This window comes from Zalophus californianus, chromosome 17, assembly GCF_009762305.2.
Source record: "Zalophus californianus isolate mZalCal1 chromosome 17, mZalCal1.pri.v2, whole genome shotgun sequence".
Classification (NCBI taxonomy): Eukaryota; Metazoa; Chordata; class Mammalia; order Carnivora; family Otariidae; genus Zalophus; species Zalophus californianus.
The window spans coordinates 15189837-15207180 of record NC_045611.1 but is presented as its reverse complement, the minus strand read 5'-3'; the positions used below and the strand labels follow the sequence as shown (position 1 = coordinate 15207180).

The 17344-nt window shown below is 47.5% G+C and overlaps 1 protein-coding gene across 2 annotated transcripts in view; it reads left to right on the top strand.

Moving 5' to 3' along the window:
* Positions 1-5200: 5200 nt before the first annotated feature.
* ZFHX3 (zinc finger homeobox 3) overlaps positions 5201-17344 on the top strand; it is a 233148-nt gene continuing 221004 nt past the window's right edge. Inside the window, exon 1 of one of the 2 annotated variants that reach the window (XM_035724976.1) lies at positions 5201-5526. The gene's annotated coding sequence lies outside the window, so the exon portion shown is untranslated. Of the gene's footprint in view, positions 5538-17344 lie in introns of both variants that reach the window. The other variant, XM_027617570.2, reaches the window with a different exon arrangement.

The window sequence follows — 17344 nt, the reverse complement described above, 5'->3', positions numbered from 1 at the left end:
AACCTTGTAGTGATGACTTTGATTCACTCGCACATCTGAAGCCGGCATTAGCCACTGCACGCTGCGAAAAAAAGAAAATGTTTTCAGGCGTTGCCCCACAGCCTCCCGACTATCACCTTCTATCCCTCTTCAGTTTTTTTTTTTCCCCTTTTGCGTTTATTTTTCTGCTCCCTGCCTTGCTGTAGACATAAAGGCAGTTCTCTGGCACTACTAAAAATGACCACAAGGTCCACTTGTCTCTTATTTCCATGTGATCTACAATGGAAATCCCCCCTCCTCCAAAAAAAAAAGAAAAAAAAAAAAAAAAAGAAAAGTAGGGTGGGGAAAGGAAGGAGGGAAAAACTTTGTAGGTCCCCAAGGCTTTCCTCTAATAGGATGATGGGTTTTAGGTTTAAAAAAATATTATTGTTTTGTTCTTTTAGGTTTAGAAATAATAGGGGGAGAGGGAAAAGCAGTCATTAGGAAGTTCACTGAGCTGCTTTCCAACTAAGACGGGTGAAAAATGAACCTGCATTGACACTTGGCTCCCTGTGAAAGCCCCAGTAACCTCTCCCCCCTTCTGTGGCCCTGGCCTTTTGTTCCTGGAGAACGGAGCTAAGGTGCTTTTTCTCCCAGACCAAAGGCAGCAGGCAAGGAGTCCCCTTGTGTGCGCATCGCCTTTAGATGGCCTTCTCATGGTTATTGTCAATGCAGACTTCCCCAAACAATTGCTCCAGGGAGACACAAAAGCAAAAACATTTGTCCTATTTTTTTAACCTCTTTGTTTTAGGTTTTTTTTTTTTATCCATTCTTTAAATTTCACAGTTTCTATTTGTCTGCAGAGAGACAAACGAAACAGCATGAAGCACATTTTACCGTAGGCCCCACTGACGATTGGAACAGCCTGAATAGAAATCCAAATTCTAAAACACTGGCTGACTTGGAGGATATGTGAAATTTCAGCTCGGGCTCTTAAGTCAGATTAGCCCAGATTTCAAACAAAAATGCACTCAAATGGAAAGATAAGAAAATGGGATTCTCATTTGGGAAGTGTGAACAGGGTCGTCTTTTGTTTATCTCTTAGTGTCCTGCCCCGAGAACTGGTTGCTTGATAGGAAGGAATTGCAAAGCTAAATGAAATTCTTCACTTAAAAAAAAAAAATCTGATCCTGGTTATTGTGTTCCTGGCATTTTGTTTAATTGATTGTTTTAACACATGTGTATGGGAGCTGTTGGTACATCCTATGGAATTGATGCTGTGTTGAGATTTTTTTTTTTCAAACTACGATTCATATAAAGAGGCCATATTTCCTCCCCCTTTTTCCTTCCTCTCCTATTTCCTTTTTCCTTTCTTCTCCCTCCAACCTGCTTCCCTCCAAGAATTCAGTGGTTTGCATCAGGCTGAGCGCGGAGGGATGTGTCAGACAGTGGGTATGGCCCATGAACAAAATAGGAATCCACCTCTTTTTCCTGGCCCCAAACAAAGCGCTTCTCTACTGTAATGTATGGACCTTGATTGCGATGCTGTCCTTAAGCATCTGTCTGCCTTTTCATTAAAATTCTCAATTTCAAGGTTTAGAAACACAAATGTAAGAATCCCCCTGGGTATAAAAGTCTTGCATGACAAATTCTCTTTGCCCTTTTAGAAATAATATTTTTGTTTAAAAAAAAAAAGCAAGCTCTTTACCTACTGCTTTAAAGCTGTTTTAAGGCAAGTTATTTTTTGCTGTCTTAAAACTTGGGCTCTTGTAACTTACAATCAATATGGAAAAGCTCCTTCCAATCATGGTTTTTAGAAAATGGTTACTCATTTGTTCTTTTGTATGTGTGATATGACAGATTTAGGGTCTGAGTTGGGGAGGGTGGATAAGTAAACTAGTTACTGTTCAAGCCACTATTTGGGGGTAAAAATTAATCTCTGGAATTAGCATTGTAGCGATAGATGGAGGCCTTGAGGTATGTGTCAGAGAACTGTGAATCAAAACATCTGTGTGTAGGCCTTGGCACACCAGCCTCCCATGGTTACAAAGGTGAGTGTGGGCTGTTCTCAGGAAAGCCTGCATTCTCTGTCCTACCCAGGAGGGCCTGGTCACCCGGCGGGTACCAGGTCCTTAAATATAACTGCCTAGAAATGAAGGGTTGCATTCAGGGCATGGCATGCAATTTAGCTCCAAATGTTTTATTGTTTGTTTCAGGGATTTTTGTTTTTGTTTTTAACAAAGAAAAAGCCCTCTCCTGGCTTTTTCTTTGTTAAAACCTCAAGGTTATTGAAGCACTAATTTTAAAATCCACGTGTATGTATATTTTCCTAAAAATACCAGGATCTGGAGGGATACACTGATCTCCCTAAACCCCATTGTGCTGTGAAAATAAGAGAGTCCAGGTTTAGCTATAAGTCAGAATGCTGACATTCACTGTATCTTAGCTCAGAGATCATATTTACCTTTGCTGAAGGGAAGGGAGACAGCGTTGGAGAGTGAATGTGTATGTGGAGAGACAAGCCAGTTTGGCTCAGTTGGGATCACTGTAATTTACCAGCCAGCTAAGTGTTGGGGGGGCTGGCCTCTGGCTGGGAGAGTGGGTAAGGGGAGGAGTAGGGAAGAGGTGAGCATTCCCTGAATTATTTTTAAATATTTATCCTTTTGGCTGTTGCCAGATGAGATGAGACTAGTTATGGAGAACGGCCTTTTCTGAGAGTAGGTTTATTTGTCAACAGTGTTCAGGGGCCATGAGATAGTGCCAGGCCGTCTGTACTGGGCAGGCCGTGGGTCTCCCTACAGGCATCTTGCCCTCAGAAGAGCCAGGGCCTTGCAGAGCTGGAGGACAGAATTTGCAACATGGATTTCAGGGAGACTGTTGATTCCAGCTGTAAGTGCAAAAGTTTCTGAATCCCTCTGAAGAGGTGTTGTTTAGTGAATGATGGAAATAAGTTTCGGGAGCGGTAATGCCCCAGCTTTTTGGTAATGGTTTATATTCGTCATGATAACAGGGGCCATAGATGACCTGCCTGTGGATTCACCTGTTAAAATGTTGCCTGTCACAAAGGCAAGCTTGACCGGCTCTCAGCATGTCCGTAGCTGGTGCTGGATTAAGATAAAGGAGAGGGACCCAGGGTCACTCTCAGTTCCACTTGTCAGGCCTGTGAGGTGCAGGAGGCGGATTGCGGTGTCTGCCACTTGGGACACCAGCCGTACCCAGCAGATCCCCCGCCTCCTTCCAGATTACTTTATAGCTGGTTCTTTGGCATTCTAGCTTTTATTTTATTGAAGATATTTATCTGTCGGCCCACCAGGTTCATGATGTCACCAGATGATGAGGTCGTCCCCTGTTAATAAAAGTTAAGATAAAGCAGCGAAATTAGATTTTCTGGGAGTATAAACATTTTCTTATGTCTTTATCTAACGGGCTAACGGGTTGCTCCCAGGTAAGACACAGGAGCTTGGGGCTCCTAATGTTGAAGACCTTTGCAGGGACATCTCTGTGTTGTGTGTTAACTTGTGTTATTGCTAGCATCATCATCTTCATGCATTATTCATAGTCACTTTTTCAATTAAATTATTAATTGGTTTTCTTTAAGGTGTTCTCGACTCATGTGGCTAATATAAATAATAGTGTGTTTTGAAAACACCACCTGTTCTTGGGTCTGAAGTCAGGTGATCTGGAAACAGCTCGGCAGTGATCACACTCTGGTTTGCAAAATCATCCTCCACTTTCCTTTTTTGCTCTCCAGTCCCCCTCCCCACACACTCTCTCATGTGTGACAGAATTTGGCTTGTGCGCTCCTTTGTCCCTAAACGGACATTATTCCCTAGAGGCAGTCTTTTCTCCCAGGGCCCTACCTAAAGAAAAAAAAAAAAATGTTTGGAGTCTCTTTTCTGGACTAAAATGTAAACTGTAGAGAGGGGTTGTCTGTCCCCAACAGGTTGGATATTTAGGTGAATTTGAACCCAAATTACGTTGTGCAGAACGCCTTCTACATGGAGACATGATAGTTTTAATCAGCTAGGCATCCTCTTTCCTCCTGCCCCAGTGTGTGCTTAATGCTAACATTCCATACATACAGCTTTTTGCCTCGTGAGCTTATTATATTTCTAACACTTGCATGGTTCATTATTGTGCAGTCGGAAAGGACTCTCAAGGCTGTGGGGCCAGCCTGGGTGGGTGGCTTTCAGAAAGGGAAAAGCAGGTGCCTTTCTGTGCTGAGAGAATCAGGAGTAAAATCAGACTGAGCGTGGGATTCTGACAAGGGAGGACAGGAGACTTCCGGTGAGATTTCTGTGGCGCTGCCTTTGCATATCAGAATGGAAAAGGTGAACCTGGGGGATATAAAAGTGTCCAGCAATTGCTTTGACCAACTGGGTGGCCCCATTAAATGTGACCTGGCAGTGGAATCTCCCTGTGAAGGGCATGATGTATGCCTTATCTGAAATGATGTGGCTCTTTAAGGCAAGTCTTGTAAAAAGACTGTAAGCTTAATTGCAAGCTGCGGACTGCTTTTCTTTCTCTCTTCTTTCTTTCTCTCCCTTGAAAAACTCTTATCCTTAAACTCTCAATGGAGAGCCGGGATGTTTTTCTAAGTTTCTGCAGCTGAAAAACAGAAGTGCTCTGTAAAGCAGTTAATAGGATGGGTGTGTGTTGCAAATAAATTCCTGTCCACATTGGCTAATGTCCCCATGCTGGAGTGGCCTGGCTGTGACGTGGATGGGGCCCAGAGACCCATGGCTCCGGTTCTGAGGCCCCAGGCTCCTTTTTGTGGCCGAGGGCGCGCCCCTTTCTTCTCGCCCGATTCTAGGCCGGCCCCTGACTTTTGATGAGAGAGGGGTCAGCGCCTGGGAAGGACCGGGCTTTGTTCCCGCCGGGCCGGTTCCCAGGACGGCGCAGGCTTAGCCGCCCAGGGCTCCCGTACCCGGGCGCGGGGCCCGGCCTGCCCAGAGGCCCGTGCCTGGAGCGCGGCCGTTTGTCTCCGTGTCCCCGCGGGCGCGGCCGCGGCCGCCGCCGAATACCCGGCCTGCGCCCGGCACGACTGTAGATGTCAGGCTTTGCCCGGAGAGCAGAGCGGCGGCGGGGCTGTGAGTTTCAAATTAACCTTCCGCTTTGTTGCTGTGTAATGTGGATCCCCGAAGGCCCCCCGCCCCGCCCGCCCCCCTTCCCCGGGCGGTGAGCCTGCAAACTGCGAGTTGAGCTTCATTTACATAAAGCGATTCCGGGCGGGCGGGCGGCGAGCCGGCGGCGGCGGGCAGGCCGGGGACCCGGACGCGAGCGCCGCGCCCCGTGGGTGAATCCCCGCCGCGCGCCCGGGGGACCCTCCCTCCCCGGGGAGGGGTGACCGCCAGCCCCCGGCCGCCACCATGAGCCCCCCTCCCCTGCCTGCGGCCCCCCTGCACCTAGCCATAGCCACCTCGGAGTCCCAGGGGCGGCGGGAGGTGGGAAGAATGCCGCCTGGGGTGCTTAAGTTCGGGGCTCGGGTGCCGCTGGAATTTCCCATTGTGGTGCGCGCCGTGGCCCCCGGACCTGCGAGTGCCTCCTCCCTCTGGAGGTGTGCGGAGCCTTTGTGCCAGGTGAGTGGAGCCTCCCTGCCCCCCCTCCCCCACGGCCAGCCCTCCCGGTTCGCACAGCCGGCCTAGAGCGGCGGGCAGGTGCTGCAAGTCTTGGCTGAACTTCCCATTCTCTTGGGGCATGTGGGGGAAGGGCAGGCTGGATGCACTTGAACTAGTAGATTCCAATTGGAAGCTACCTGGGGTGAGAGTGTCTAAATTCTGCTGGGCACAGAGTAAAGCCCTTCCTCCTTCCATCTTTCCTCCCCTCCCTCCCTCTCTCCCTCCCCCCTCCCTCCTTCTTTCCTTCCTTCCTTCCCTCTTTCCTTCCTTCCTTCCTTATTTTGCTTTTGGATTAGTTCCTGCCTTCTGAATACTTGCAGTGCTAGTGTCATATAAAAGTTTGGGTTCTTCCGCCTAAAAATGCACCCTTTTCAGCACAAGAGAAGTCACTGGTCAGTTTGAAACAATGCGAAGAATGTGCTTATTGTGGAGTAATTAAAGGAGAATCAGGTTTGGAGCTGGAAGGCACCTTTTGGAGATCCACTTGCCCACCCTCTAATTTTAGTTTGTTCGCACTCTGGAAAAACATTTCCGTGGGGAGAGGGTGGAGGAGAGGAAGACTGTGATGTTTGTCCTGTTAAAGGAGAAAGATTGCCCAAGTTAGGTCAATAGCAGGAAAAAAAAGTAATCATTGCAGACTTACAGAGGGAAAAGAACTTTCTGGAAAATGGTCTTTTCTGCTTTGGACATACCTGTGTTATAAGAATGGCAAAACACAGTCATTGCCTGGCTTAGTGGTGCCAGCATGTAAACTGGTTTAAATGAAACCCATCAGCAGGTGAATCCAGGAGGGTCATCACTGCCTCTACCCCGTGTTTGTGTCATTTAACAGGACTGGAAGACACTAAAAGCCATTGACAGATAAGTTCAGAGAGATCAGAGGGCTCCCACTTGGGCACAGGAGAAGGCCTTTCCCTAGGGCCCGGCCTGCTTGGTGGAATGTATGAAGGCAAAGCAAGGAAAACAAACTTAAGCCTTGAAGGTAGATAGTGAGAAAGTCACACGTCATCTTATTTCACCCCATGCTTTGAGATCCTTGGAGACAAGTCACTAAATAAATAGAGTATAATTTAAAGCTCGCTCCCACTAGCTGGGGAACTTTGTTTCTTTGCCATCAAGCAGCAGGTGCGAGTTTGCAGAGTTGGCCCCTCGAGTCCCCTCATTCCTAAATTCAGGAGGTGTCAAACCTTCATGTTCTTTAATGGCTGTGGTTTCTGGATAGGTTTCAAGGGGAAACCCTAAAAATCCCGAGTTCCAGGAGGCTGGGCTGGAGCAGGAAGCCCGAGTGCTGGGGCAGAGGCCTGCATTGAGAGAAAGCATACACCTTCCAAGGTAACTGATCCAGAGAGGCCAGGGCCGGAATGTGGCCTGTTCCTCGTTATCACAACAGCCACAGGCTGCCCGAGATTCCAAATCCTTCTCCTTACCCACGCTGAACTCGACGAGCAATTAAGGAACAGAGGTGGGATGTGTGGGAAGTCAGGAGGCCACAGTTCTAAATAATTGAAGGGTTTCAAGAATGGAGTCCTTGGAGAGAGGCCTACACCTGGATGTTTGCGCACCTGCATTTTTGTTCATTCTCTTTTGCAGAGACCGCGAAGCCCCCTTTCAGAGGGTGTGTGTGGCTATGAAGGCCAGGAGAAACTTTCCTCTCCCCCATCCTTAAATTACAGGACTAAGGAGATTGCATTTAGTTTCCAGCATGTTTTCAGAGAGCGTGTAAGTGCCTCTCAAAATGGGCTAGGGTCACACTTTGCTCTTTTATTTAATTGCCCAAGTGTTATTTAACAACATGGGGCAGATGCAGAAGCAAGCACTTTTACACTTTAAAATCAGCCCTTTTGGAATCACAGGGAATTAAATGACTTGGAGACCTTCTGTCTTTCTGACATGGGTCACCTCCCTTTCCCAGCTCTTTTTGAAGCTCTGCACTTTCTCTGGGATAGAGCTGCTGTTTTCCAGTTCTCCTGAAAACAGATTTGATTGATAGGGAACTATTGAGAAACACTTGGTAACTCTTCCAAAATTAAAAAATTTAAAAAAAAATAAAATCTGAGCTGCTTCCCCAACCACCTGAAACTTTAATTTTGGTTTCTTCCTTTCGTCTTTTTTTGCACAAATGAATACTCAGGGACGGTGGAAAGGACCCAAACAAAACAGTGCTCTCCGCAGGCCTCTGTTTGGCTCATTCCAACAGGACAGTGAAGTGCCTTCCTTCTTGCTGCTTTGAGATTGGCTTTAACTGCCCTGTAAACTCAGTGCCAATTGGACTGCCCAGTGGCAAGGAGCTAAAATAAGCGAGATTTTAGTTTTCATCGTTATGACTTTAAATGATGATTACTAGACACTCCCAGGACAGGCCTGGCTCACCTTGGGGGACCCACAGGCGGTTAGTTTGTTAGAATACATGTGATTGCCGAATCCTAGCCAAGTATCATCTGGGGCTGGTGATGATTTAGCTTGATTCCCTCGGCTCTGGTCACAAGTCGGATCCAGAGAGAGTGTGTCCTTATTGTCACTGTGTGTGCTCTTGGGCATTGGAGCTTTTTGTTTTGTTTTGTTTTGTTTTGTTTTTTTGTGCTTCTGAAGTGTTAACTGTGAGAGCCTGGAAATATTAGAGGGCCCAGAGCAGACCCTTAGCTAAGAAATGATTTGTATTGTAGACTTGCAACAGCCTCATGTTAAAACATAAACATTTACGTGACTATGCAACATTTTATAAAAGCGTAGGGAACTGCTCTCATTGCTAGAAGGGAAAGCGACTTGTTACACCCACTTTTAGAATATCTGGTTTGCTGCCTAACCTGAAAGGTTTAAGCCTCATCTTCTAGGAGAGATCACAGTGATAGTGATTCTTGTGCCTGAAGAACCTTGCAAGCTGTGTCTCACACTTGCCAGCCTTACAGGGATAAGGTACCTGACTTGGTAACTTCAACAAGTATGGTATGTGCTGTGGTTTATGCTTTCATTGGTTATTAAAATGGTTGCTCGCTCTTAGCCTGGCCTATTTCTGTAATGCTTGGGCCCGTTGGCCTACTCTGGTTCCCAAGTCTCGTGTAATTAACCAGGATGGGGGCATTACCCTAAAAGCACAACAGGAAGGCAGATTCCATTACAGTGTACTTCATAGGGTATCCAAATGCTCTGGTGTAGAACTTGGGTCATAATGGTGATCGTTAGAAATCACAGCATAGCCCAGAACCGCCATCCTCTGCCTCCGTTACAAGACTGCGGTCAAGGGAAATGGGGACCCGGTGTTAATAGAATCCAGGCAGGGGAATGCCTTTGCAGGAGCTAGTCTCCATCAGACTTGAAAGGGTGCCTTTTCTGTCCAAAGCACAGTGTCCTGAGTCCTTAGGCCGCTCAAATGGAGAAATATACAGAAGCTAAGATTGAGTCAAATTGCCCCGAGGGAGGAACTCTGGCGAAAATCTTGGCTCACTGGCAAGTCCCTCTCAAATCCAGATTAAGGAGAAAAGTACAAAATCAACAACTGTCATATTTCCTTTCTATATGATTTAAAGTTGGCTGCCAGATTGTCACTTTGCACATGTTCAAAGAGGACAGTCAGATGTTAGAGGTTCCCCTCCCCCCAATGTGGTAAATGTCTCCTGTATGGACAGAAAACTGGGAACCTGACAGCAGCTTTGTGCTGAAGCCTCCCAGCAGTGTGACGACGTGAATGTTTTTTGTTTTGTTTTGTTTTCTGGGTTTCCATTCTTTGGGGCAGGGGACAGGGTGGTGAGGACAAGGCAGTGAGTGGTTCGAGCAGCGATGGCTGTGTTTCTAGAGAGTTCTTTGCCCAAGGAAGGTGCCTTCGCTTCTCATTTGTAACTTTGAGAGGTGATTTTTTTTTTCCCTTTGGTGTTTTCTTTCCTTCTTTCACCCTTAATTGCTGGAGTTTCTTGCTTTTGCAAAGATAGGGGGTGTGAATAAAAATGGGAAACGAGACAGAAAAAGTTTGCTAGGTGACAAATTTGGCTGCATTTCAGAGTAAGACTTCTGTTTTGTGGGTTTTAACCCCAGACAGGGCCTCTGAGTAAAATGTCTCGGCTTAATCTGCCTTGTGGGTGTGCCCTTCTCCCTTCCCACCGGAGGGCCATCACGCAGTCTTGTCAACACGAGGATTAATGCCTGGGGGGTTTGGTGCACCCCTCCAGAGAAGCCGGAGCTGTCCTCCTGTGTCCTGGGGGGTGGGGGGTGTGTGTGTGTGTGGGGGGGGGTTTAGGTGGTTCAGCTGCTCATGCTTTAATTTTGTGCCTCCGAGATTTTTCCATCGTCTTCCCTCCCCTGAAGTGGGTCTCAGGCTTCCCTAGAAGGGGGGAGTGCGGTGGACAGAGCATGCTCTCCCTTCCCACCCCCTGCTCCCTCTGGCTATTGCTGACTTGGGACTGAAGTCGTGAAAACCCCTTTGCAGACCACTCTTGGGAAAGTTGGGGAAGTGCCAACAGCCCTCTCCCCTTCTCTTCTGCTAATCACATAATGGTCTTAAAGGCTTTCTTAAATGATTATCTTGTCTTTAATTTTTTTAAGTGGGTCTTTTGGGGCAACATTTGGGAATTTACAGAATATCTCCAGTCATCTGTTAGGAAGACTGTGAACTGGGAAAACTGGCTCTGTTCGGCTGTGTGAAAAGACAGTGGAATTTTCATCTGCTGCCGATTTCACGCACTGTCCTGAAAGTGATTTTGGGCACAAACCTTTGATCTGGGAGTGAGACTCACCCCCCACCCCCCACCCCCCGCCGCCACTTCATGCTTCTGGAGGCAGGAATTGGTGACTGTTCAGACCTCCCTACTTCATGTATGTGAGAGAGTGTGTGTTGGTGTTAATGTGTGTGTGTGTGTGTGGAGAGAGCGTGTGTGGGTGTGTTGAGGGAGAGCGATAGCTGAAGAGAAGAGCTGTGTGTTTGGGTGATCGGGGCCAAGGCGTGGTGGCAGCTTATAGGCTGGGGGGGGGGGGACACAGTGTGTAGACTTCCTCAGGGGTAAGAAGGGCTGAACTTCTTGGAGATTGGGGGCAGGGTGGGGGGTGTTGGAGGAGTGGGGGGGTTGGAGGGGTGGGGGCCGGGAAAAACAATTTTGCTGGTGTCTTGGTTGTGCCTAGTTTCATCCAGGAGTGTGACTGGAGAAAAATGTTTCTGAGTCTACTGGTTGAGCTGGATTTGAATGCGCATCTCTGTTGTTTTCGGTCTTAAACTGCCAGGTCCACAGGCAGCTGTGTGACTTCTCACTTGAATCTCTTTAGCCGAGAGGCTGGAGTCAGATGAGCGGAGGGAAGAAAAGACAAGGGGTTTAATTTGATACTTGATTTCAGCCCTGCAGTCCCCCCCCTTCCCCCCCAAAGTCATATAAGTGCCTGTTCAAATCTGGAAGGTCTCCCTTCACTGTATAAAAAGCTCTTTTCAAAAGAGTTTTAAACTCTTGTAAGTCTATAAAAAGTACATATGTGTAGACGTGAACTTATTTGCTTCCCACACTTACGGTCTCTGAGTGGCCTGTTTTGGACAACTTTTCTCTTCCTGACATCTTTCTGTCTAGTGAAAATGTGCTAAAAAACACGTGTGTGCTTTTTTCCCTTCTTCTTAACAACTTTTCCTTCTTCTTTTTCTTTTTTTTTTTAAACAATTTTTCTTAACTGCTCAAGAAACAATGCAAGCCTCTTCCACCATTTCAGGCCCTGCTTCCTAAAATGCTCTTTGGCTCAGGGCCTTGGTTCTTAATGTACATTTGGCTTGTAGGGGGAGTGGTTTTTGCTTTCCTTGTAACAGCTCTGTATTTCTCCATGGAACATCTGCATCCTTGCTCAAGCGTCAAGTCGACTTCTAGACACTTAAGAAGCCTGTGGATCACTGCTGAAGTGACTGTTACTATTTTTATTTATTTATTTTTAAGATTTTATTTATTTGAGTGAGACAGAGAGTGAGAGCAGGAGGAGGGGCAGAGGGAGAGGGAGAAGCAGACTCCCCGCCAAGCAGGGAGCCCGGACACGGGGCTCGATCCCATGACCCTGAGATTATGACCAGAGCTGAAGGCAGACGCCCAACCGACTGAGCCACCCAGGCATCCCTTGAAGTGACTGATTTTAAATACCACCTCTGTTCTGCTAGGTTCTTGAATGGTGTCACTTTTATATTCGATACATAATTATTGCCAAGGGGGACAGGCTTTGATAAAGACTGTCAATCTTATACCTGGCTGTATACACACTTGTTACCTGGGCCTACCTGGTTTCTAAAATGTAGCTCCAGGTAAAGGATGGCAGTAGTGAAAAAGATGCCGCCTACCCCCACCTCCACCCCCACCCCCACCACTGACATTTTCAAAGAAGAAGTTGAGGCTGGTTTTTCCTGCAGCAGGTATGAAACCCAGAGGTAGAGGTGTCTTTAGGGAAAGTGGAGAACCCCTGCATTTGGGGAAAGGACCGTCACTTTATTTTGTCCTTGCCGGGAAAGCTATCACAATTGTCCGGACAGGGGAGAAGTTGGCGAGTAGAGGAAATCCTGGTGCAGACTCCCCAATGTCTAATGGGAGGGAGGTGCAGTCTTCCTCATTGGTTGAAAGAATGAGAGAATTACACAGTAAAACTGGGGAGAGGTCAGTTCAGGATCAGAGAGCGGCTTATGAACCAGCCCTCATAAGGGGGGGTTCTTTTGTTCACACTCGGTTTTGTGGGAAAAGCAGAGGTGAATCAAAGCCTACTTTTTGGGGGAGCCAGCTCCTGTTCTTCACTCTGCTTTAGCCTGTACCCATCTGCCGGGGTCCCAGACCTGAAGCCCAGCCCTGGTCTGCCCTAGCTGTGTGACTGTGGACCAGTCATTGAACCTCTCCGAGCCTTACTTCCTTCGTCTCTACAATGGGCACAATACACGCTTCCCATCTGTAGGGGGAATTCAGTTCGGGAGAAGAACCATCTTCACAGCACTTAGCATGTTGAGTAGCCTCACCACAAATGATAGTGCCCATCCCCATACGCTTTTCCTTTGTGTTTCTTTTGTTGCGGCTGGTGGCCTCTGCTAGCCTTTGTTACCCAGTACCCTGCAAGAAATACACTCAAAGGTCCAGCGTTTCTTCGGCTCTTCCCTTACGGGCTGGGAATGAGGCCAGCTCTTTCTGACATCCTGCAACTCAACGTGTTTAGGAGTGAAATAGACACAGCGCCCTCATCCTCCCCAGCCCTCCCCTCACGTGCCCCCCACCCTGCCCCCTGAAAGCTGGCAGGCGGCCTTCTAAGTGAGCAGCCCACTCAATGACCCACCTAGAGAGGACTTCCCGGGCTGGCTTGTATATGCTAATAGGCCTGACTTGTCCTGGCTTGTTGGTAGTGATTTGTGGAGGCATTTATATGCAAATACTATCAACTTGCTGAGTTAATTATCATGTGCCTCCCCCCACCCCCCCCCTTCCTGCTCTGCCTCCCGGCCTGGCTCTGCGAAGGGGACTGTTCTCATTCATCCCTGCGCACTTCCTGCCTTGGCCTCCTCCGTCCCTTGCCCTGACCCCTTCCTGTCCCTGCAGGTCTGATTTCAGCTCCTTGCTGCTCTGTCGCCCGTCACTGGAACCTCTCTCCTCAGGGCTGGGCATGCAAGTGGCTGGCCCAGTTGAAATCCTCCATGAGTGGTGTCCCTTTCCGTGCGGGGCAGTCTGGCTCACAATGCTCTGAATTTTAAACCCCATTTTTTACCTACTAGTTTGAAAAACAGAGCTACCCAGACCTGTCAACCCTTGAGACTCAGTCCTCAGTCTGGTGAGAGAGTGACTATTGTTTTAACATCATCATCATCATTATTACTATTATTATTATTTTCATGTGCCCACATTGTTTATACCACTAAATCTTGTTACCACTTCTGAGCATACAGAGAAACCACTTTGCCAAGGGGTGCCCCCTCCAGCCCCCTGGCCCTGGAAACCTGAGTATTGAAGTGTGCTCGAGTGGATCTCGGCTCTAGTTGCTTCCTGCTTATGTGTGAGCACTGTTGACATTTGGGGTTGGGTAATTCTTTGTTGGGGGACATCCCTGACTTCTCCCCACTTAGCAGCACACACATCCCACCCCCCCCAGACAAAAATGTCTCCAGGAATTGCCCACTGTCTCCTGGGGAGGCAGAATCACCCCAGCTTGAGAACCACTGGGACAGAGATTACATTTATTTTTCATGGATAAAAAAGATGGCAGATTCCTGCTTCTTCCTCCAAGTTAGACATGTTGACCAGCCTCTGACCCAGAGATATCAGATGTTGCCATTTGCTTAATTTTCTGGTCTTTTTAGCATTTGAAAAATAAGACCCTTTCCTTTTAGGGCATGGTAATGGGCTCGTGTTTGAAGCTTTATCATTTTCGTCCTCTGGAGTCCTGTCCCATAGAAATAGAACCCAAGCCCTATATGTAGTGGTACGTTTTCTAGCGGTCATGTTAATAAAAAGTTAAAAAAAAAAAAAGTGGAATGAAGTCTAAAATCGGGACGCCTGGCTGGCTCAGTCGGTAGAGCATGCGAGTCTTGATCTCGGGGTTGTAAGTTCGAGCCCCACGTTGGGTATAGAGATTACTTAGAAATAAAAACTCTTGAAATATATAACATATACATCTATTTTATGCAACCCACAGTATCGCCATGACGCTCTCATTGCAGCAGTTGGGACCAGCTGCATTTCCAGCGCTCGGGAGCCATGTGTGGCTCGTGGCTACCCCACTGGACAGCTCAGCCCTGGCATGATTCTGGTGGTGGCTACCCTATTGGACAGCTCAGCAATATCTAGGATGATTCCAGCCCTTGTCAGCCCTAAAATCAAGCCATGTTCTACTGAGTCTGGGAGAAGGTTTTTTTCCTTCTTTCTTAAAGAAAAAAAAAAAAAAAAAAATGAAGGCTTTATGTTTATTCTCCGAAAAGTAGGGCCTTGACTGCACAGCTGCAGGAGCATGGAGTGAGGTGGAGGGAGCTGGGCCTCTAATCTCTGGGGGAAGCTCCCCCAGCCTCCCCTCTGTGGGGGAGGCCCTCTGGGCAGTACCCTGGGCTGGGCCTGGAAGGAGGGTAAATATTCTGAGGGCTCAATGTACTCTCTCACACCGCACAGACTAATGGTTCGGGTTAATTTTGTGTACAAGGCCCCTTTTGTTGGAGAAGGGGGTGAAAGTCCGCAGCTGTGACCGGAAACAGGGCAAGGGCCTACTGGGATGACCTTGTTTTGGAAAGTCTAAATGGAACACTAATGGCAGAGATCTAAGACGGGTGATGTATGTGTGTGTTTGACTGGGCCTGAAGATAACATGAAGAGTATTTTAAAAGTTACTTTAGTGCAACCTCCCAGATAATCGCAGGCCTGGGGCCAGTTACAATTTATGGTGAGCTGGTCGTCAGGCCTGTGTTGGCCTCATTTTATCTGTGGAGTCCAGGCTCTGTAGCTTAACTGGTTGGTGCTCTGTTTATCATTTTTTTGGAGGGGGACAGTGGGGGCTCATCATGTTTCTCAGGGAAACAGAGCGACATTTTATAATGCACAAGGAGCTGTTTGTACTTCTGCTACCAAGTGCCTTGGGACACCTCACTCTTAGCTGTCTGTAATAATAACAACGTAAGCTGGGGTGTTGCATTGTAAGGCCGCACCTCCCACAGTGCCACAAGCCCGCCAGAGGTGTGAGCTAGGGAGGAGGTGTGGAGGCCTTAATATAGCTCCAGCCCCTAGGTTTCTTTCATCTCTGAGGTCAGCCTTTTCCTGTTGCCTCTCCAGTTATTGAAAAAGTGTCTCTGGGCTGTCCAGCACACCCAGCACACGTTCCTACCTTCCTACCAGACAGGATCCCTTTGGGTGGTGAGATCCTAGCTTTTTCTGGACAGCAGATACGTAGTGGTGTCTTCTGTCACGCATGGTACTCTCTCATCCCTACATTGAGCGGGTCCCTAAACGCTGCCCTTCTTCTAGTTTAAAGAGATCCCAAAGCTTACAAAGCCACCATTGATTCGATGGATGCATTGGAACAGCAATTGGCTGCTCACCTTCCTACCCCAGTATTCCCTAGGAAGCACCTTGCACCACAGAATACTCCCATGCTTTGTGCTTGGAAAAAGTATGTTCTTCAGCTACGGGAGACTTTGCTTTTAATAATACGTTTTATAACCGGGTCGTGGCACTCGGGTGTTGTTAAATCCCTGCGTGGTTTCTTATTTGCAGCTTGACAAGGAATAGTGGGGTGGGGTGGGGGAGAGTCTTTTCTTGAGGGGCAGTTAAAGGATAAAATGGGAAGTTCTTCTGAGTTTTGGACTTAATTACAAAAATAACTTAATTATGGATAGATTGGAGAATGTTTACAGGTATCTTTTTTGTTTGTTTGTTTTGAGGGTGGGGGATGTGGTCCCAGGTTCCTTCAGACTTTCACATTACCTATGCCCTAAGCCACTGCCATCTGCTTTAAAAAATTTATTTTTTTTCATTTTAAATCCTCAAAGACAAAGGGACCTGGAAGCTCAGACCTGTCCTGCCACATTCCTGAGTAATTTGGTTTGATTAACCCAAGGAGAAAAGTTGGTTTCTCCTAGCGACCGAGGGGATCAAAGCACCAGGAGGGGCAGTTCCCCTAATGCCCGCGGCCCCCCCTCCCTCCCGCCTCCCGCCGCCTGCTCCCCCCTCCCTGGCCTTTTCAACCTCCCCCTCTTTAGAAAGCCTGAGCAGGAGTTATTTCCACTTTCTGACTCTCAGAGAGGTGGAAGTGTGTCCTAGAGCTTCGGATGGACAGACCAGGGAGCAGTACCCCCCCATTCCTTTCTTCCTAAACTCCTTTTCCCCCCACAAAGCTGCAAAGCACATTCCTGTGTTAATCCTGCTGCTGGAGGAATGCAAATGGCTGTAATTGTGTGCCCCAGGACGGGCCTTCCGCATCTGTGCAGCTTTTCTTCTTTGAGGAGGTGGCTAAAAAGTTCATTTACATGGAGAAATGAGACTGGCCTGTGATCCCTAGTGGTAGGATGGGCACTTTCTCCTCCCCCTTCTCTCCCCATTTTAAAGTGTCTGTATACTGGGGAGGGGGGTGGGTACCAGGCTCCTGCTGGGCATATTTCATGGGATGGGGAGGGCAATTAAAAGGGGGGGGGCTCCGCTTTTGACAGTAAGAAATCAAGCTGGAGTATTATCAGGCAAGGCTTGTCATAGGCAATCCTTGCATTAAACCACAACAAACAACTTTTTATCAATATTTTTTAAAGCACACTTTTGGTCTCAGAAGTAATTGATGATGTTTTGGAAGAGGTGCACCATGCCCCTGACCTTGTGTAGCTTCTGATAGACACCCGACCTGACCTTCCACCTTTTTTTTTTTTTTTTTTTTCTCCTTAACTTATACTTGCAGTTGGGCAGTGGGTTATTTGGATACTAAGAATTTTCGGGGCAATTAGAAGTATCACTTGGGAGTCGGTACATTGTAGCTTTAGGGGGATGTTCAAAATAGACTAGAAAAATTCTGTCTCAGTTATATTGAAGGACACTGAGCTCTTGGCTGAATCAGAAGCTGAAAGGGAGACTGAGGTTCTAGGACAGCACTGTTCGAGATAGAAACACAGTACGAGTCACATGGGTAACTTCGAATTTTCCAGTAGCCACATTTAAACAATTAGAAAGAAAGTGGTGAAATTAATTTTGATATTTTATTTAGCCCGGTATACCTGAAATGGTGTCATTTTAACGTATTATCAAGATAAAGAAAACTATTAATGAGGCATTTTGCATTCTTAAAAAAAATCCTGTGTGTTTCCTACTTCCAGCACGTCCCCCCCCCCC